The 22747-nt window shown below is 45.4% G+C and overlaps 1 protein-coding gene across 1 annotated transcript in view; it reads left to right on the top strand.

Annotated features, from left to right (window-relative positions):
- Positions 1-618: 618 nt before the first annotated feature.
- The window catches only part of LOC143956492 (corticosteroid-binding globulin-like), a 46443-nt gene continuing 24314 nt past the window's right edge, over positions 619-22747 (top strand). The window contains exon 1 of the mRNA XM_077466674.1: positions 619-674. The gene's annotated coding sequence lies outside the window, so the exon portion shown is untranslated. The remainder of the gene's footprint in view (positions 675-22747) is intronic.

Below are 22747 nucleotides of genomic sequence, written 5' to 3'. Positions count from 1 at the left end.
TAGACATTAATGGCTGTGTGTTGAGTTATTTTGAGGGGACAGGAAATTTACACTGTTATACAAGCTGTACACTCACTACTTTACATTGTAGACAAGTGTCATTTCTTCACTGTTGTCACATGAAAAGAGAGAAGAAAAGAGTTACAGACATGTGACTGTGGGGGGGGGGGGGGGGGGGTGTACTTACTTTTGTGAGATACTGTATATGGCTAATAGCCCCAAGCAGAGTGTACTTTTGTACTTATGTATTATTTGTACATCTACAGTATAGCTTTTAGTATGTGGAATTGAATGTGCCGATTTATCTTTTTGCTTTCTACTTTGTAAGTTTCAAAATCGGGTCCCGAGATAGACTTACGTTTCAATAAATATCTATTGCAATGAAATAAAATTCCTATTTGGAAAGGAGAAAACCTTTTGTATCTGCCTCATGACGGGTTCTCTTTACAGCGGTCCAACACCTTCACGGTTAAACACAAATTTATTTTTATTTTTTTTCGCAATGTTTGTCACTGTCCGGAGTTTCAGTCGTGTTTGTCGGGTCGGGTCATTATGACCTCACAGTGGATCTGATGAGCAAACTTTTTTTTTTTTTTTTTTAATGGCCAATATAAGTGTCTGACTCCCAGAAATTTGTGATTTGCAGAGGACAAGTCAGAGCACTTACTATAACGGTAGGTGATACTTTATTTGATTCTATTTTATTTTGATAGATTTTATTATCATCTACCGGTCTATCCAATCTCCAGTTATTCTGTTCTATTTAACCACTTGCTTACTGGGCACTTAAACCCCCCTCCTGCCCAGACCAATTTTCAGCGCTGATGCAATTTGAATGACAATTGCGCGGGCATACAACACCGTACCCAAATTAAATTTTTTTCCCCACAAATAGAGCTTTCTTTTGGTGGTATTTAATTACAGCTGGGAGTTTTATTTTTTTGCTAAACAAACAAAAAAAGATGCAAAAAAAAAAAAAAAAAAATCATGTTTAACCACTTTCAGACCGGACCATTTTGCTGGTAAATGACCAGAGGTCTTTTTACAATTTGGCACTGCGCTGCTTTAACTGGTAATTGCGCGGTCATGCAATGTTGTACCCAAACAAAATTTGCGTCCTTTTCTTCCCACAAATAGAGCTTTCTTTTGATGGTATTTGATTGCCTCTGCGATTTTTATTTTTTGCGATATAAACGTAAAAAGACCGCAAATTTTGAAAAAAAATGATATTTTCTACTTTTTGTTATTAGAAAAATCCAATAAACTCAATTTTAGTCATACATTTAGGCCAAAATGTATTCAGCCACATGTCTTTGGTAAAAAAAAAGTCAATAATTGTATATTTATTGGTTTGCGCAAAAGTTGTCACATCTACAAACTAAGGTACGTTTTCTGGAATTTACGCAGCTTTTAGTTTACGACTGCCTATCTCATTTCTTGAGGTGCTAAAATGGCAGGGCAGTACAAAACCCCCCCAAATGACCCCATTTTGGAAAGTAGACCCCCTAAGGAAATTGATAAGAGGCATCTTGAGCCCATTGAATATTTTATTTTTTTGCCCTCAAGCGATTGAATAATGACAAAAAAAAAATTTTTTTTTTTTTTTTACACAAAGTTGTCACTAAATGATATATTGCTCACACATGCTATGGCGTATGTGAAATGACACCCCAAAATAACTTCTGCTGCTTCTCCTGAGTACGGGGATACCACATATGTGGGACTTTTTGGGAGCCTAGCCGCGTACGGGGCCCCGAAATCCAAGCACCGCCTTCAGGCTTTCTAAGGGCGTACATTTTTGAGTTCACTTCTCACTACCTATTACAGTTTTGAAGGCCATAAAATGCCAAGATGGCACAAAACCCCACAAATGACCCCATTTTAGAAAGTAGACACCCCAAGCTATTTGCTGAGAGGCATGTTGAGTTCATGGAATATTTTATATTTTGCCACAAGTTGCGGGAAAATTACAAACTTTTTTTTTTTTTTTCACAAAGTTGTCACTAAATGATATATTGCTCATGCATGCCATGGGCATATGTGAAATGACACCCCAAAATAAATTCTGCTGCTTCTCCTGAGTACGGGGATACCACATATGTGGGACTTTTTGGGAGCCTAGCTGCGTACGGGGCCCCGAAAACCAAGCACCGCCTTCAGGCTTTCTAAGGGCGTTAGGCCGCGTACACACGGGCGGACTGTTCGCCCAACCTTGTCCGCTGAACAGTGTTTGGGCGGACAGTCCGCTCGTGTGTGGGCTTTCAGCGGACAGTTTCAGCGGACAGTTGGACGGACAAAGTCTTTCGGAAATTCCGAAAAACTGTCCGCTGAAACTGTGTTTGAGCGAACAGTCCGCCCGTGTGTGGGCTTGTCCGCTGTACTTTCGAAATGAGCGGACTGTTCCCGCTCGGAAAGTCCGCCCATTTCGAGCGCGTGTACAGGTAGGCGGGGCCCGCGAAGGAGACGTCGCGGGCTCCGCCGCCTGGAATGGGCTTAAAGGGGAACCCCAACGCCGAAAAAAATCGGCGTGGGGGTTCCCCCCAAGTCCACACCAGACCCTTGTCCGAGCACGCTACCCGGCCGGCCAGGAAAGGGGGGCGAGCGAGCGCGCCCCCCCTCCTGAGCCGTACCAGGCCGCGTGCCCTCAACATGGGGGGTGCCTTGGGGAAGGGGGGGCCGCGCGGCCCCCCCACCCCAAAGCACCTTGTCCCCATGTTGATGAGGACAAGGGCCTCTTCCCGACAACCCTGGCCGTTGGTTGTCGGGGTCTGCGGGCGGGGGGCTTATCGGAATCCGGGAGCCCCCTTTAAGAAGGGGGCCCCCGGATACCGGCCCCCCACCCTATGTGAATGAGTATGGGGTACAATGTACCCCTACCCATTCACCTGTGAACTAAAGTACAATAAAAAACACAACACAGAGAAAAAATATTTTATTGCACAGCTCCGGGGGTCTTCGGGGGTCTTCTCGCCGGACTCCTCCGCTATGTGTGTGTAGCTCTTTTGCTAGCGGAGGAGTCCGGCTTTCTTCCTCCCCGCCGCCGGCCTCTTCTCCCGACTTCGGGGGTCTTGTCCCCCTCTTCGGTTCTTCTGCCGGGCCACCGCGCCTGGTCCGGTGGCCCGGTCTTCTGTCGCCGTCTTCCGTTCTTCTGTCGCCGCCTTCGGTTCTTCTGCCGGGCCACCGCGCCTTCTTGTAGCTCTTTTACAGGCGGTGGCCCGGTCTTCTGTCGCCGCTGTCGTCGCCGCCGCCGCCGCCTTCCGTTCTTGTTCTTCTTCTTGTTCTTCTTCTTCTTCTCCTGGAGATGTTGACTCGACGATCTCTCCGGCCGGAATGCCAGAGCCGCGCTGTGCGGTCACTTATATAGTGACAATGGGGCGGTGTCACATGGTATATGTCACATGGGTTGGTCACATGGTGACCCCGCCCCCTTACGATGTCATAGTCCCCATGTGACATCAACCCATGTGACCAACCCATGTGACATATACCATGTGACACCGCCCCATTGTCACTATATAAGTGGCAGCGGAGCGTGTCCCTGGCATTCCGGCCGGAGAGATCGTCGAGTCAACATCTCCAGGAGAAGAAGAAGAAGAACAAGAAGAAGTACAAGAACGGAAGGCGGCGGCGGCGGCGGCGACGACAGCGGCGACAGAAGACCGGGCCACCGCCTGTAAAAGAGCTACAAGAAGGCGCGGTGGCCCGGCAGAAGAACCGAAGGCGGCGACAGAAGAACGGAAGACGGCGACAGAAGACCGGGCCACCGGACCAGGCGCGGTGGCCCGGCAGAAGAACCGAAGAGGGGGACAAGACCCCCGAAGTCGGGAGAAGAGGCCGGCGGCGGGGAGGAAGAAAGCCGGACTCCTCCGCTAGCAAAAGAGCTACACACACATAGCGGAGGAGTCCGGCGAGAAGACCCCCGAAGACCCCCGGAGCTGTGCAATAAAATATTTTTTCTCTGTGTTGTGTTTTTTATTGTACTTTAGTTCACATGTGAATGGGTAGGGGTACATTGTACCCCATACTCATTCACATAGGGTGGGGGGCCGGTATCCGGGGGCCCCCTTCTTAAAGGGGGCTCCCGGATTCCGATAAGCCCCCCGCCCGCAGACCCCGACAACCAACGGCCAGGGTTGTCGGGAAGAGGCCCTTGTCCTCATCAACATGGGGACAAGGTGCTTTGGGGTGGGGGGGCCGCGCGGCCCCCCCTTCCCCAAGGCACCCCCCATGTTGAGGGCACGCGGCCTGGTACGGCTCAGGAGGGGGGGCGCGCTCGCTCGCCCCCCTTTCCTGGCCGGCCGGGTAGCGTGCTCGGACAAGGGTCTGGTGTGGACTTGGGGGGAACCCCCACGCCGATTTTTTTCGGCGTTGGGGTTCCCCTTTAAGCCCATTCCAGGCGGCGGAGCCCGCGACGTCTCCTTCGCGGGCCCCGCCTACCTGTACACGCGCTCGAAATGGGCGGATTTGCCTCCGCCTTACGTGGGCGAGTCCGTTCATTTCAAAAGTTGAGCGAACTGTTTGCCCAACCTTGTTCGTCAAACAGTCTGCTCGTGTGTGGGCAAGTCCGCTCATGCAAATTTTGAGCGGACTGTTTGATGAAACAAGGTTGGGCGAACAGTCCGCCCGTGTGTACGCGGCCTTACAGTTTTGAAGGCCATAAAATGCCAAGATGGCACAAACCCCCCCCCAAATGACCCCATTTTGGAAAGTAGACACCCCTAAATTTAGGGGTACACTAGTGAGACTAGGTAATAAATGGCGGGTGCCCTGAAACTATAAAAAAATAACTAACCAACCAGCGTCACCTGTAACAGTTATATGGTGATCACTGGTGAAAGGGTTAACTAGGGGGCAATCAGGGGGCTTTATGCGGTAGTATATGGGGGTCCCTGGCGCTATAAAAAGCTGCAGCGAACCTAAATACCTACCTGCCTAACTAGCGTCACCTGTGACACTAATACAGCGATCAGAAAAACGATCGCTTATTAGGCTGGGTTCACACTGGAGCGATGCGGAAACGCCGCGAATCCGCGGCGGGTTCCGCATCGCATGCCTCCCGGCGGCAGTTCACACTGCCCTATGCGAACTGCTGGGAGTGTCAGTGAAATGTTACTGACACCCCCAGATCAGTTCGCATATCGCAGTGCGATCTGCAAACTCGGATCGCATGGTGTGAACACCCATGCGATCCGATTCTGCTGCGGGCCAAAAAAAGGGTCCCGTGCGAATTTGCGGCGGGTGCGGCGGGTGTGGCGGGTGCGGCGGGTGCGGCGAATGGCTGAACTTGAATCGCACAGAGATCGGATGTGATTTGCACTGCAGTGCGGTGCGAATCACATTCGTTCTCATAAACCGCTGCAATGTGAACCCAGCCTTAGTGACACTGGCGACGGGGGGTGATCACGGGGTTAAACCTTTATTTGGGGGGTTAGGGGGGTACATTAGAACTAAAGGGGGCTAACCCTAACTGCCCTAACAGTTATTACAGTCACAAAAACACCAATGCAAAAAAAAAAAAAAATGACATTGGTGTCACTGTGACTGGGGGGCAGGGGTAATTGGGGGGGTGATCGGGGGGTAAAGGGGGGTGTGAGTGTGCCTGGCATGTTCTACTGTGTGTGTAGAGTGTTGGTGCAACTCACCGATCCGCTCTCCTCCGTGTCGGAACGAAAAATACCGACACGGAGGAGAGAATACATCACTTCCTCTCCTGTGTTTACATTACAGGAGAGGAAGTGATGTCACGGGGGATTTCTATTCGTCGGGAGCGATCGCGAGGGGGTGGCCATGAATGAATGGCCGCCCCCTCATCCCGGATCGCTCCCGGACGAAAACCGACCGCCGCAGGCACCGGGCGGGGGCCCGATCGGGCCCCCGACCCGCGGGAGGCAAGGGACGTACATGTAAGCCCTTATGCCTGCCCGTGCCATTCTGCCGACGTACATCGGCGTGCGGCGGTCGGCAACTGGTTAATAGTTTGTTATAAAATTTTGCAAACAGGTCATTTTTCTCCTTCATTGAAATGCGCTGATGAGGCGGCTCTGGTGGGCACTGATGGGCGGCACTGGTGGGCACTGATAGGTGGCACTGGTGGGCACTGATAGGCACAGTTAAGGCGACACTAATAGGCACAGATAAGGTGGCACCGATAGGCACAGATAAGGCAGTACTGATGGGCACTGATAGGTGGCACGGATGGGTGGCATGGATGGGTGGCACTAAGGGGCACTGATAGGTACCACTGATAGATGGGACTGATGGGCACTGATAGGTGGCACTGATAGGTGGCTCTGATAAGTGGCACTGCTGGGCACTGATGGGCACTGGTAGATGACACTGATGGGCACGGATATGTGGCACTGAGGTGCAGCAATGTTGTTGAGGCAGATTGTGGGCACTGATAGGTGGCACTGTGGGCACTGATAGGTGGCACTGTGGGTACTGATGTATGGCACTGTGGGCACTGATGTATAGCACTGTGGGCACTGCTGGGTGGCATTATGGGCACTGATGGCTGGCACTGCTGGGTGGCACTTTTTTAATTCTCTGGGGGTTACTGGCAGGGGGCAGGTGGGCACTGATACACTGGCCGTGATCGGGACTGATGTCCCGATCACGGCCGCCGGTGATCGGCTTTTTTTTTTCTCCTCGCGCTGACAGCGCAAGGAGGAAAAATAGCCGATTACCGGCTCTGTTTTGTCACATGATCAGCTGTCATCAGGATCGACCCCTTGCTCGGATCGGTGATCAGGCGAGTCTCATTGACTCGCCGATCACAGAGCGCGCCGCGCGCAGGCCGCTCGTGCACGGGACGACATCAATAGACGTAGTCCCGGCAAAGGAGGCCCGCGCTGTAGCCGTCATTCGGCTATAGCGCAGATCTCAAGAGGTTAATTTGATATGTACAGTGGGGGACGGAAAGTATTCAGACCCCCTTACATTTTTCACTCTTTGTTATATTACAGCCATTTGCTAAAATCATTTAAGTTCATTTTTTTTCCCTCATTAGTGTTCACACCGTACCCCATAGTGACAGAAAAACACAGCGTACTCGGCTTCCGGGGGTTATACCGGGATGATGCCCGCAGCTGCAGGCATCATCCCGGTACCGTTTTTCACAGCGGGCGATCGGCTATCCAGCCATAACAACCGATGCGGCTAAAAGTCGCTTGGCTGTTATGAAGGAGGAGCGGGAGGGGACGCCCCCCCCTTCCCGCCTCCTCCCGCCACTCTTACCGGTGCTCCCGCTCAATCGGGAGCACCGATTCACGATTGGATGCCTCCAGCTGCTGGGGAGGGACTGGAATGAAGCCGTAAGCGGCATCATTCCAGTCTCCTAATAGTAAACACGGAAGTGACGTCATGACGTCACTTCCCGTTGACTCAGCTGCCGATGGTGCCGGATTTCAAAATATATACAGTATTCACACAGTGCCGAATGCCGCCGAGTTCCGTTCCCTGCGACGTTACGGTGCACAGGAGCGGAGAACGGCGCCAAATTCAAAAAAGTAAAAACACACAAAACACACACAGTACTGTCTTACAGATTACAGTACTGTATTAAAAATACACACCCCCTTTGTCCCTAGTGGTCTGTGCAGTGCCCTGCATGCACTTTTATATTATAAATACTGTTTTTTTTCTGCCTGGAATTTGGAGATTGTCCACAGCAACCAGAAAGTGTCCCTTTTTCTGTGTTTTAGGATTTGATTACATTATTGAATCTTTTTTATCATTCTTTATTATATTATAAACTTTATCATAACCGGGATGTCTGCTAGACTCTGGTTTGAACAGATTTAAGAGAGTTATTCCTAAGAATTACAGGACTACAATATAAAACGCCAAATTTCCATGCAAATTAATTGTACAGATTTCAGCACCTAAATCCAGACTGAATAATACCGCCAGGGAGGTTAAAGCAGAGCTCCACCCTAAAGTGGACCTTCCGCTCATTGGAACCCTCCCCCCCTCCGGCACCACAATTGGCACCTTTCAGGGGGGAGGGGGGTGCAGGTACCTGTACAGTATAGGTATCTGCACCAACTTCCGGGCGTAGATTCTGCAGAAGGTACGCCCAGGGCCGTCTTTAATATTGATTGGACCCTGGGCAAAACTTTTCTTGCTCCCCCCCCCCCATGAAGTTTTGCTCTCCACCTGCTTTGAGACACACAATAAATAGCAGCTAGACTCAAAATTAGTTTACTGAATCAGATCAGGCGGAAATTGCGATTGGTTGCTAGAGGTTACAGGGTATCATTACCGCTCACTGACTGGTTGCTAGAGGTTACAGTGTATCATTACCGCTCACTGACTGGTTGCCAGAGGTTACAGTGTATCATTACCGCTCACTGACTGGTTGCTAGAGGTTACAGAGCACACATTACAGCTCACTGATTAGTTGCTAGAGGTTACAGCACATGATTTCTGCTTGTTGAGATTACTGTACAGTAATGCTGCTCACTGATTCATTCCTAGAGGTTACAGCACATCATCTCCTCACTCCAGGGGTCATGCTATACATATGGATGCCACCTTTATTTACATATCTATGGTGCTATTTACATATGAACGCTGCTGCTATTTACATATGAATGCTGGTTATTTACATGTAAACGCAGGGTCTGCAGGTGAGTCGTCTATACACAACAATAGGGCAGAGCTGGGCAGCATTAGTAGCAGCACTTCACACTGAGATATCAGGACACAGCAAGAGACAAGGGAATTTAAACTGGGCTAGTTGGCAAGTATGAGGCAGCTACTTTGGGTCCCACAACAATGAAAGGGCCCAGGGCAGCTGCCCCTTTTGCCCTGCCTTAAAAACGGCCCTGGGTACGCCCCTTTCCGCAGAATCTACACCCCTTTCCGCAGGTCCCCCGCTGCCTGCTGGGAAACACACGGATCCCAGAGACAGCGAGGACCATCCTTATTGCGCAGCGCGACTCGCGCATGCGCAGTAGGGAACCGGGAAATGAAGCCGAAAAGGCTCCACTTCCTGATTCCCATACCCAAGATGGCGGCGGCAGCACCCGAGAGACGATCGAGAGATCGGCTTCGGGTGCCGACATCGCGGGCGCGCTGGGCGGGTAAGTGTCCTTATTTTAAAAGTCAGCAGCTGCAGTATTTGTAGCTGCTGGCTTTAAAAAAAAAAAAAAAAACGGCGGAACTCCCGGCGGACTCCCGCTTTAAGACTGGTGCTGTAGACAGCTGTACTCCAATTATCTTTTCTGCATCTTTGGTTATCCCCCACGAGTTTGCCTGTGTCCAATAGTGTAATAGGGAATGTATGGTGTTTTTAAATAAATATATATATCATTTTTTTTATTTTTTTTTAGGAATTAATATGTAAATCTTAAAAAAAAATTATAAAAAAGTGATTACATTTTTTTAAGTAGTTATGAAATGTTGCATAAATGTTTTTTGTGATTTCTAGGAAGCAGCAGGATGATTTTTAATACAACATATGTTAATTAAAGGATAATTTCACCTTTGTTCACTTTTTTTTTTTTCTTCTAAATTACAGCTCCCCTATGTACATAGGGTATCAGGGCCAGTTCCCCCCACCTGCAGCCCAGTGCTTTTTTTTTTTTTTTCTGCATCAAAAATGCATGGAAAGTAGGTTATATGGTTTTTTTTAATTGTATAATTCACACCAGTTAGTTCCAGTTCCAGAAAAAAATAAAAAAAGTAGAACGTGCTGCATTTTTCCTGCACTGGACTAGAACACTGTAAAAAGCATAGAAAATGCACTGGATTGCATTGGAACGCACCTAAACGCACCAAAAACACACTGGAACACATATCCTTATTTAAAGTAAAAAAAAGGGGGGGGGGGTAAAATGAATCCTTATTTAAGGTTAAAAAAGGGGGGGTAAAATGCATCCTTATATAAGGTAAAAAAAAAGGGGGGGGGGTAAAATGTGTCCTTATTTAAAGTTAAAAAAAAGGGGGGTAAAATGTGTCCTTATTTAAAGTTAAAAAAGGGGGGGGGGGTAAAATGTGTCCTTATTTAAGTTTTAAAAAAAGGGGGGGGGGGTAAAATGCATCCTTATATAAGGTTAAAAAAAAGGGGGGTAAAATGTGTCCTTATATAAGGTTAAAAAAAGGGGGGCAAAATGTGTCCTTATTTAAAGTTAAAAAAAGGGGGGGGGGTAAAATGTGTCCTTATTTAAAGTTAAAAAAAAGGGGGGGGGGGTAAAATGTGTCCTTATTTAAAGTTAAAAAAAGGGGGGGGTAAAATGTGTCCTTATTTAAGGTTAAAAAAAGGGGGAGGGGTAAAATGCATCCTTATATAAGGTTAAAAAAAGGGGGGGGGTAAAATGTGTCCTTATTTAAGGTTAAAAAAAGGGGGAGGGGTAAAATGCATCCTTATATAAGGTTAAAAAAAGGGAGGTAAAATGTGTCCTTATTTAAGGTTAAAAAAAGGGGGGGGGAACCAGACTAAAAATGCATCAAAAACGCACTGGAACACATCGAAAAACGTGTCAAAAACGCGCATGCAGAAAAGCATCTGGAACGCATTCTGGACTGCGTTTCTATGGTGTGAACTGGCCCTTAATGTAATTATTTTGCAAAAATAAAGCAGCTTTCCATTTAACTACTTTACACCCGGAAGATTTGGCTGCTCAATGACCAGGCTATTTTTTGCGATACGGTACTGCGTTGCTTTAACTGACAATTGCGCGGTCGTGCGTGCTTTTTTTCCCCTCAAATAGAGCTTTCTTTTGATGATGATTTTATCACCTCTGCGTTCTCTGCGTTTTTTTTTTTAATTCTTTGCTCTATAAACAAAAAAAGAGCGACAATTTAAAAAAAAAAAAAAAAAAACACAGTATTTTGTGCTTTTTGCTATAATAAAATTTTTTTTTGAAAAAAGCTATTTTTTTTTACCTCAGTTTAGGCCGATGCGTATTCTTCTACATATTATTGGTAATAAAAATCTCAATAAGCGATTATTGATTGGGTTGCACAAAATTTATAGCGTTTACAAAATAGGGGATAGATTGATAGCATTTTTATTATTATTTTTTGCTAGTAATGTCGGCGATCTGCGATTTTTTTTTTATCAAGACTGCAACATTATGGGGGACACATCGAACACTTTTGACGCATTTTTGGGACGATTGACAATTATACGGCGATCGGTGTTATAAAAATGCACTGATTACTGTCATAAATGTCACTGGCAGGGAAGGGGTTAACACTAGGGGGGGCGATCAAGGGGTTAACTGTGTTTCCCTCGGTGTGTTCTAACTGTAGGGGGGGGGAGGGGACTGACTACAGGAGATGGGAGATCGTTGTGCCTAGCTATTGGGGACTCAGTCTCACGGTCTCTCTCTGCTCTTCTCACGCACATCCCTGTTCTGCCTCTCGTGCCCGGCGGTCATCGCGACCACCGGTCACGGGCATCGGGACCACCCGCAGTGCAGCGAGAGCGTGCGCCTGCTATCCCCCGCTTAAAGGAGCCGACGTACAGCTATGACGGATCATGGGATCGTGCCGACCTGCCGCTGTATAATGACGGCGGCTTGTCGGCAAGTGGTTAATCTATACACGCTTACCGCACCTGCAGGCATCATCCCGGTACCGTTCTTTTCAGCAGGCGATTGGCTATCCAGCCATAACAACCGATGCGGCTAAAAGCCGCTCGGCTGTTATGCCGGAGGAGCGGGAGGGGACGTCCCCCCCCCCTCCCGCCGCTGTTACCGGTGCTCCCGCTCGATCGGGAGCACCGATTCAAGTTCCGCTGCCTCCGGCTGCTGGGGGAGGAACTGGAATGAAGCCGTAATCGGCATCCTTCCAGTCTCCTCATCGTAAACACGGAAGTGACGTCATGGCGTCACTTCCCGTTTACTCGGCTGCCAATGGCGCCGGTTTTAAAAATATATACGGTATTCAGAATCGCCGTTTTCGGCGATCTGAATACATTGAAGTGTAAAGGAGGGGTGGGGGGTCTTTTAGACCTCCGATCCCTCCATAAAGAGGACCTGTCACCACCTATTACTGTCACGAGGGATGTTTAGATTCCTTGTGACAGCAATAAAAGTGATCACATTTTTATTTTTTTTCTAAAAACAATTTAGTCATTTTAAAATAAATCAAATAAATAAAATAAAAATTTTATTTTAAAGCGCCCGCCGTCCCCGCAAGCTCGCGAAGCAAAGAAAACACATACGGAAGTCGCGCCCGCGTATGTAAACGATGTTCAAATCACACATGTGAGGTATCGCCGCGATCGTCAGAGCGAGAGCAATAATTCTAGCACTAGACCAGCTCTGTAACGCTAACCTGGTAACCGTAAAAAAAAATTTAAAGTGTCACCTATTGAGATTTTTAGGTACCGTACTTTGTCGTCAATCCGCAAGTGCGTGCAATTATAAAGTGTGACATGTTTGGTATCTATTTACTCGGCGTGACATTATCTTTCACATTATGCAAAAAAATTGGGCTAATTTTACTGTTTTTTTTTTAATTCATGAAAGTGTCCCTTTTCCCAAAAAGTTGCGTTTAAAACACCGCTGCGCAAATACCGTGTGACATAAAATATTGCAACAATCGCCGTTTTATTCTCTACAGTCTCTGCTAAAAAAAAATATATAATGTTTGGGGGTTCCAAGTAATTTTCTAGCAAAAAATATGGATTTTAACTTGTAAACACCAAATGCGAAAAATAGGCTTAGTCATGAAAGGGTTAAAAACAGGCATCAGTATATACATAAGACGAGCGGCAGGCTCGGACGTCACTTCAGGTGTCTCTCTCTCCCTCTCTCTCTCTTTCCGACGCGTGTTCGTCAGTGTCACGTGACTTCATCAGGGAATAGATAGAGAGTAGGAAGTGTCCCTTATAAACGGCCATTTTGTTGGAGTCCAGTGGCCGGAAGTTCAACGCGGCCATTTTTTCCGTGTATTGTGCGCCAATAATAATATAGTGGAACGATAATAGAATGCAAGCAAATAGATTAATTGCTATGGCCGCCATTTTATTGGAGTCCAGTGGCCAGGAAGTTCAACCCTGGCCAATTTTTTGTATGTTGTGCGCCAGTAATGGTATAGTGGGCATTAATACTACGTAAGAAGATAAATTATACAGCGGTCAGAGGGTTGGTGAAACCGGAAGTGTACATAATTTCATTATTATGTACATATGAATGCCTAAAAATATCCTTTATTTAAAAAAAAAATTAAAAACCTTAAGAAGAATTAAACTAATTAGATATACACCACTGAAAAATAAATCAAATAAATATTAGGGAGCCCTGAGAAAGATGTGCGACAGAAGGTGGTGATTTGAATGATAAATTAATTAAAATAATTTAGAAAATATCCTAAAAATATCCTTTATTTAAAAAAAATTAAAAACCTTAAGAAGAATTAAACTAATTAGATATACATCACTGAAAAATAAATCAAATAAATATCAGGGAGCCCTGAGAAAAATGTGCGACAGAAGGTGGTGATTTGAATGATAAATTAATTAAAATAATTTAGAAAATATCCTAAAAATATCCTTTATTTAAAAAAATTAAAAACCTTAAGAAGAATTAAACTAATTAGATATACACCACTGAAAAATAAATCAAATAAATATCAGGGAGCCCTGAGAAAGATGTGCGACAGAAGGTGGTGATTTGAATGATAAATTAATTAAAATAATTTAGAAAATATCCTAAAAATATCCTTTATTTAAAAAAATTCAAAACCTTAAGAAGAATTAAACTAATTAGATATACACCACTGAAAAATAAATCAAATAAATATCAGGGAGCCCTGAGAAAAATGTGCGACAGAAGGTAGTGATTTGAATGATAAATTAATTAAAATAATTTAGAAGATATATGAAAATAGATGTGGGAAAAAAAAAAAAGTTTAAAAAATATTAAGTGTGGAGCAAATTGCTCGTTACACTAGTATGTATAAAATGTATCTACGGCCATTTCTAAATGCTTGGCCAGAATAAATTCGGGGAGAGAGTCTGAAATAGTATATATATAGAATATATAAAAAGGTAAAAGATATATATAAAGCAAAAATATTAAAAAAAAAAATTTAAAATCATTAATAAAACAATTTAGATCGAAATCTATATAGAATATATAAAAAGGTAAAAGATATATATAAAGCAAAAATATTTTTAAAAAAAAATTAAAATCATTAATAAAACAATTTAGATCGAAATCTATATTTAGGCCCTGTGGTGCAAAGGTATCCAAAATAAAAATCCATTTGGATTCAAGTTGGCTTAAAGTTCTTACTTTATGGCTGCCCCGCCAATGTCTAACATAGGGTTTTATTCCCCAAAATTTTAGCTGAGAGGGATCCCTATTGTGAACAATCGCAAAGTGTCTTGACACACTATACTTATCGAATCCCTTTTATGTTTTGTACATATTCTTTTAACCTATTTAACTTACCTATTAGTTCTGCCTTACTTCCTGGACAGACTTTAGGTCATGACACAGGAAGGAGCTGACCAGCTGATCTCATTAGCACACGCCCTGCATCAGCCACCCTCAGCTGGTCAACTCCTTCCTGTGTCATGACCTAAAGTCTGTCCAGGAAGTAAGGCAGAAGTAATGGAGCAGTGTGTTTAAACATCCATGAAAACGGTGAGGTAAGTGTGCATAGAATAATTGGAAAGCGGTTATATTTTTGCAAAAGAACTACATTTATGCTATATTGGTACATAGGGGAGCTGGAATTTATTAAAAAAAAAAAAGTGAGCATATCCTTTAAGCTAATCGGAACTGCTTTACTGGGGGAAAAAATATATATGTTTACAGAGCTCAACAGCTGAAAGTGAATACACAGAACTGAGTGAATGATCCCCCTTCTGCTCTGTACGGTTCTGTTAGATTAACCGCTTCAGCCCCCGGACCATTTGGCTGCCCAAAGACCAGAGCACTTCTTGCAAATTCGGCACTGCGTCGTTTTAACTGGCAATTGCGCGGTCGTGCGGCGTGGCTCCCAAACAAAATCAACGTCCTTTTTTTCCCCCACAAATAGATCTTTCTTTTGGTGCTATTTGATCGCCCCTGCAGTTTTTATTTTTTGCGCCAATTTTTTTGTGACAATTTTGAAAAAAACTCACTTTTTTTTACTTTTTGCTATAATAAATATCCACAAAAAATGTATAAAAAAACTTTTTTTCCTCAGTTTAGGCCGATACGTATTCTTCTACATATTTTTGTTAAAAAAATGCAATAAGCATTTATTGATTGATTTGCACAAAAGTTATAGCGTCTACAGAATAGGGGATAGTTTTTTGGCATTTTTATTAATAATTTATTTTTTTACTAGTAATGGCGGCAATCAGCAATTTTTATCGTGACTGCGACATTATGGCGGACACATCGGACACTTTTGGCGCTATTTTGGGACCATTCACATTTATACAGCGATCAGTGCGATTAAAAATGCATTGATTACGGTGTAAATGTGACTGGCAGGGAAGGGGTTAACTGCTAGGGGGCGCTGCAGGGGTTAAGTGTGTCCTAGGGAGTGATTCTAACTGTGGGGGGGAGGGGCTACGTGTGACACGACACTGATCACCGCTCCCGATCACAAGGAGCAGAGATCAGTGTCACTAGGCAGAACGGGGAAATGCTTGTGTACATCGGCATCTCCCTGTTCTTCCTCTCCGTGAGACGATCGCGGGTATCCCTGCTGACATCGAGTCGGCGAGACCCGCCATCCCACTCACGGAGCTCGCGACGGGCGCAAGCCGCTTCTTAAGGGGCAACTTACAGGTAAGTTAATATGCCTGTAACGTGCCCTTCTGCCAGCGTATATATGGGTGTGAGCCAGTCGGCAAGCGGTTAACCTCTTCCTGCCTGGCCTATTGTAAAATGACGGCTGAGCAGGAGCATTGTCGTTCTGGGAGGACGTCATAGTACAACAGCTCTCTCCATTTTTTTTAACCCCCGCCACACAAGATTATGAGATGTGTTTAAGGGCAAGGTGGAAGGAAGAAGCTTTTAAGAAAAGAAAGAGACAGCAGCTCAACAGACACATCTCCTCCTGATTGGCTGAGACACACAGCGGCGCCATTGGCTCCCGCTGCTGTCAATCAAAGTCAGTTAGCCAATAGAGAGGGGCGGGGGCCAAACCGTGGCTCCATGTCTGACTGGACACATGGAGCTGCAGAAAAGATGATCCGCACAGTGATTGCTCTTAAAAATGTTTAGTATTTATTGACAAGCCACAGTGACCAAACGTAAATAAGAAAGGTTGACGGGTTTTGGCCTATTAGGCCTTAGTCATAAGGCCTTAAGGGTTATGACTAAGGCCTTATAGGCTGACACGCGTCAACCTTTCTTATTTGCATTTGGTCACTGTGGTTTCTTAATAAATACTACATTTTTTTTTAAGAACAATCACCGGAGTGCGGATCATCATTTCCTCATTTCCCTACTCAGCCAACGACTGTGGATCGAGCACCTGGGAGCTCTGCTATCTATGTGAGGTATGGGTAGTAGCACTGACTTTTTTGTTTATACACATGGAGCTGCTGCTTGGGCTCGGGTGCCCCCAAAGCAAGCGGCTTGCTGTGGGTGGCACTCGACAGGAGGGAGGGGCCAGGAGCACTGGCAAGGAACCCGAGAAGAGGAGGATCTGGGCTCATCTGTGCCAATCCATTGCAACAGAGCCGGTAAGTATCACGTTTGTTATTTTTAAAGGGAAAAAAATGAGACTTTACAATCACTTTAAAGGGGAACTTGAGGCCAGAATTAAATATTGGTGAACAGGCAGGAATTGTGGTGAATTTTGGTGTGGGAGGAATACAAACACTTCAGATTTTTTTTTTTTTTACCTTAATGTAGTGAATGCATTAAGAAAAACGATGTCCAAGCTTGAGAACCACTTTAAGCCCAAACAAATGCCCCAGCAATGATGACTCCCCTATATCTGGGGGGCTGTACATCATAGATAAAAGGTGCACTCCCCTATTTTCCAATTCATATGACCAAAGGTCACCAAAGATGGGAAGTAGACCCCGTCAAAGCTGATGATATGAAAGAAAATTTGTAAGGGGTCCAAAGGGCCACATCATCGGTAGGTGCAAGGTGCACCCAAGGGTGGGAAGCAGACCTTTTTGAGGCAAAGGATATGAAAGAAAATGTTTTGGGGGTCCAAAGATCCCTTTATCAGTTTTCTTTTTTTTTAGAGCAGCCTTTCTCAACCTTTTCAACACAGAGGAACCCTTGAAATAGTTCTACGGTCTCGGGGAACCCTTGCTAAAATTAAAAATCTGGAATTCGTGATACATTATTGTGATGGTCAGTGGGAAGAATGGTCCTCACACTTGTGGTCATTGGGAAGAATTACCTTACAGATAGCTAAAAAGACCAATGGGAACTTATTTGAGAGGCAGAAATTGCCCAATGCTAAAGGTACCCCTAGCAACCTTTGAAGGAACCCTAGTTGAGGATCACTGCTTAAGAGGGTAGGCGGTAGACTCCTTTATTGCATAGGATATAAAGGAATAATTGGAAAGTGGTCCCTTAGCGGTTTATTGGTAATAACTCTATTGCTCTGTTCACACGGTCGTATTTTCCGAGGGAAAAGGTCCATTCGAATTATGTTGTTGGAAAATCCGATGTGTGTGGGCTCTATCTAACTTTTTCCATCGGAAATCCAGACGGAAAAAGTTTGAGAAGCTGGTGTTATATCCTTAATATCTAAATTTTAATTGGCTTTATTATACTTTATTCAGAATATCATTTTTCCATATTGTGTGAAAGAGAACTTTGAGTCAAATTAATTCTATTGTGAGGGGTTAGCTCGGTAGCGGGTGTGTGTGACCCCCTGGATGGGTTCACAACACAAAGTCAGGCACAGCAGACAGCGGTGTAGGTGCAAAAAAACAAAAGATCTGGTTTATTTAGGCTACATGCAGTGATACATATAACAGCCAAACAAAATAAAACAAGAAAATAAATCCTGGTCAGCTTGACCTCTAACTACACACGTAGACTCCCTGTCTAACAACTGGGTGCAGCCTTGTGCTGCCCCAGTCCCTGTCTCTATTGTAGGGGTTTGCCACACAGGCGTTAACTCACCGCACAGAACAGATCTCAGACTCCCCAGTCTATACACACAAAACTGGTTCCAGGATGGAGCATCTCCCTATGCATGCTGGGGTTTTTTGTAGCGGTCTTAATGAGCCCACTTACTACAGCTGGGCTCATTAACTCTTCCCCTCTAATTGTAAAAGTCTGCATACAGCCTGAATCTAGGACACACATATTTCCCATCCTGAATACAACCAGGTGATTTTACCTGCGTGCTGCCACATACCCCCCCCTCTTGTTTCAACCTTGGGGTTGTAACACAAGCAGCCAGACACGCATGTATCCGAGACAAAGCATCCACATTCCCCATTTTAACACCAGGGCGATGCTTAACTGTAAAGTAAAATTCCTGTAGGGCCAGGAACCACCTATTTACCCTTCTATTGGTCTCCTTGTTCTGAGCCATCCACTTTAAAGGAGCGTGATCAGTCACCAGGTCAAAGTGCCTACCTAGCAGATAGTACCGAAGGGAATCTAGAGCCCACTTCACTGCTAAACATTCCTTCTCAATCGTGGAGTAATTTACCTCATGGGACTTCAACTTCCTGCTGAGGTAAATGACTGGGTGCTCTTCCCCGTTCCAGACCTGGGATAACACTGCTCCTAACCCAACGTCTGATGCATCAGTTTGTACCACGAAGTCCTTAGAGAAGTCTGGTGAGTACAACACTGGCTGGCTACATAAGGCTGTTTTTAAGGACTGAAATGCTTCTTCAGCCTCTGGGGACCATTTAACCATAACCGACTCTTTCCCTTTTGTCAGGTTGGTGAGGGGCACAGCCTGAGAAGCAAAATGGGGAATGAATCGTCGATAATAGCCAGCGATTCCCAGAAAGGCTCGTACCTGTTTCTTGCTGTTGGGACGTGGCCAACTCTGTATGGCCTCGACTTTATTGACTTGGGGTTTTATCACCCCCCTCCCAATAGTGTACCCAAGATATTTGGCCTCCTCCTGTCCAATGGTACACTTCTTTGGATTGGCCGTAAACCCAGCTTCCCGGATAGAGTCTAGGACTGCTTGTACTTTTGGCAAATGTGAGACCCAGTCTGTGCTATGGATAATCACATCATCCAGGTAAGCTGCAGCATATTTATGATGGGGCCTCAGAATCTTATCCATTTTCCGCTGGAATGTTGCCGGTGCATTCTGTAACCCAAACGGCATTCTCTTATATTGGAATGCCCCATCTGGGGTTACAAACGCAGTTTTCTCCTTGGCCGACTCGGCCAGGGGAATTTGCCAATACCCTTTGGTGAGATCAAGAGTTGTCATATATCGGGCTGTTCCCAGACGGTCAATCAACTCATCTATACGTGGCATGGGGTAGGTGTCAAATTTTGTAACTTTATTTAATTGTCTAAAATCGTTACAAAATCGCCAGCTCCCATCAGGTTTGGGCACTAGTACGATAGGACTGGACCAGTCACTCGGGGACTCCTCTATCACACCCAATTCCAGCGGAAAATGGATAAGATTCTGAGGCCCCATCAGAAATATGCTGCAGCTTACCTGGATGATGTGATTATCCATAGCACAGACTGGGTCTCACATTTGCCAAAAGTACAAGCAGTCCTAGACTCTATCCAGGAAGCTGGGTTTACGGCCAATCCAAAGAAGTGTACCATTGGACAGGAGGAGGCCAAATATCTTGGGTACACTATTGGGAGGGGGGTGATAAAACCCCAAGTCAATAAAGTCGAGGCCATACAGAGTTGGCCACGTCCCAACAGCAAGAAACAGGTACGAGCCTTTCTGGGAATCGCTGGCTATTATCGACAATTCATTCCCCATTTTGCTTCTCAGGCTGTGCCCCTCACCAACCTGACAAAAGGGAAAGAGTCTGTTATGGTTAAATGGTCCCCAGAGGCTGAAGAAGCATTTCAGTCCTTAAAAACAGCCTTATGTAGCCAGCCAGTGTTGTACTCACCAGACTTCTCTAAGGACTTCGTGGTACAAACTGATGCATCAGACGTTGGGTTAGGAGCAGTGTTATCCCAGGTCTGGAACGGGGAAGAGCACCCAGTCATTTACCTCAGCAGGAAGTTGAAGTCCCATGAGGTAAATTACTCCACGATTGAGAAGGAATGTTTAGCAGTGAAGTGGGCTCTAGATTCCCTTCGGTACTATCTGCTAGGTAGGCACTTTGACCTGGTGACTGATCACGCTCCTTTAAAGTGGATGGCTCAGAACAAGGAGACCAATAGAAGGGTAAATAGGTGGTTCCTAGCCCTACAGGAATTTAACTTTACAGTTAAGCATCGCCCTGGTGTTAAAATGGGGAATGTGGATGCTTTGTCTCGGATACATGCGTGTCTGGCTGCTTGTGTTACAACCCCAAGGTTGAAACAAGAGGGGGGGTATGTGGCAGCACGCAGGTAAAATCACCTGGTTGTATTCAGGATGGGAAATATGTGTGTCCTAGATTCAGGCTGTATGCAGACTTTTACAATTAGAGGGGAAGAGTTAATGAGCCCAGCTGTAGTAAGTGGGCTCATTAAGACCTCTACAAAAAACCCCAGCATGCATAGGGAGATGCTCCATCCTGGAACCAGTTTTGTCAGTAAACGGCTCACACCAAAGGATGCGGTATTATTGTAACCACTTGCTTCATTGGTCTGCGGACGTTGCTGTATCAATGTCTCTATTTGCTGTTGAAAGCTCTGCTCTTGCTTCTGCAACAGGTCTATGAAGCGGGCTTCAGATCGCTGCTGGGCTTGTTGCTGAGCTTCCAAACTCTGCTGCAAAGTTGCATTTATCTGCTGCTGATTTGCATTTGTCTGCTGCTGGGCTTGTTGCTGAGCTTCCATACTCTGCTGATGAGCTTTCTGCTGGGCTGCAAGGCTCTTTTGTAAAGCTGCATTTGTTTGCTGCTGATTTGCATTTGCTTGCTGCTGATTTGCATTTGCTAGAGCCAGCTGTCTCAGTATCTCCTCCATGCTGGCCTTTTAAAAAAATTTAAAAAAACTGCCAAAATTCTCCACCAACTGTGAGGGGTTAGCTCGGTAGCGGGTGTGTGTGACCCCCTGGATGGGTTCACAACACAAAGTCAGGCACAGCAGACAGCGGTGTAGGTTCAAAAAACAAAAGATCCGGTTTATTTAGGCTACATGCAGTGATACATATAACAGCCAAACAAAATAAAACAAGAAAATAAATCCTGGTCAGCTTGACCTCTAACTACACACGTAGACTCCCTGTCTAACAACTGGGTGCAGCCTTGTGCTGCCCCAGTCCCTGTCTCTATTGTAGGGGTTTGCCACACAGGCGTTAACTCACCGCACAGAACAGATCTCAGACTCCCCAGTCTATACACACAAAACTGGTTCCAGGATGGAGCATCTCCCTAAGCATGCTGGGGTTTTTTGTAGCGGTCTTAATGAGCCCACTTACTACAGCTGGGCTCATTAACTCTTCCCCTCTAATTGTAAAAGTCTGCATACAGCCTGAATCTAGGACACACATATTTCCCATCCTGAATACAACCAGGTGATTTTACCTGCGTGCTGCCACACTATGTTATGACTTGCATAGTTGGAAAAGTAAACATTTAAAACCTGTCAGGATTTTGATAAATGTTGTTTATGTTAAATTCTCCAGTTCATTATATATATATATGTTTTTAGAAAGTCATTCCTATGTAATCGAGAACATATTATGCTTAAGAGTCTGAAATCCTCCCTCCCCCCCATTTCCTGCCATATCATATATGTAATTGAGAAGGCCTATGTAAGTGAGATGATATTTTTCTTAGAGTCTGAAATTCTACCTTTACATCCGGTCATTTTAGGCTGTGGAGCTGTGTTTTAAGTGTTAAAGAGGGATTCCACCAAAAAAAAAAAATATTAAAAGCCAGCAGCTATAAATACTACAGCTGCTGACTTTTAATAAATGGACACTTACCTGTCCCGGGTTCCAGCGATGCCGAGGCCGATCGATCGCTCGGCTCTCGGCTGCTGCAGTCACCATTCTAGGTGAGGGAATCAGGAAGTGAAGCGAATCGGCTTCACTTCCCGGTTCCCTACTGCGCATGCGCGAGCCGCGCCAAGCAATAGGAAGTCTCCGCGCTGTCACTGGGACCCGTGTGTGTCCCAGCAGACAGCGCGGCAGGGCAGGAAATGGCGTAGACTCCCACGGGAGTCTATGCCCGGAAGTGGGTGAAAATACCTGTCTTTGACAGGTATCTCCACCCCCCTCCCCCCTGAAAGGTGTCAATTGTGACACCGGAGGGGGGGAGGGATCCGATCAGCGGAGGTTCCACTTTAGGGTGGAATCCCGCTTTAACATATGGTAGCTTGACTATAAGTAACCACTCATTAGCCCACACTTTTGTAAAGGAGGAGTTATCTTTCGGGCGGGAGATTAGAGCCTGTTGATATAGTCGAAAGATTGGGAGCAGACTTCCTCTTGAACATTTCGCCAGCTAGAGGGAAGACCTCAGAAAGACATATCTTACACACAGAACTTTCTAGCATACAAAGGGTTATTCCGCCATTTTAGATAGGCCACATGGCATAACCTTAAATCTTTCATAAGACAATTTTAAAGATACAAATGATTATTATTGTACTATTTTTGTAAGTGTTCTTTTCTATTTAAATGTGTACAAATAAATACACATTTTTGAATTACGCTGACTCAGAACTAATTAAGGAAATTCGTCTCACAATTATCAATC

This window comes from Lithobates pipiens, unplaced genomic scaffold (assembly GCF_037356315.1).
Source record: "Lithobates pipiens isolate NorthernLeopardFrog02 unplaced genomic scaffold, aLitPip1_a1.2 Scaffold_37, whole genome shotgun sequence".
Classification (NCBI taxonomy): domain Eukaryota; kingdom Metazoa; phylum Chordata; class Amphibia; order Anura; family Ranidae; genus Lithobates; species Lithobates pipiens.
Note: the sequence above shows the minus strand (reverse complement) of the source record. Positions and strands in the feature narration are given on the sequence as shown.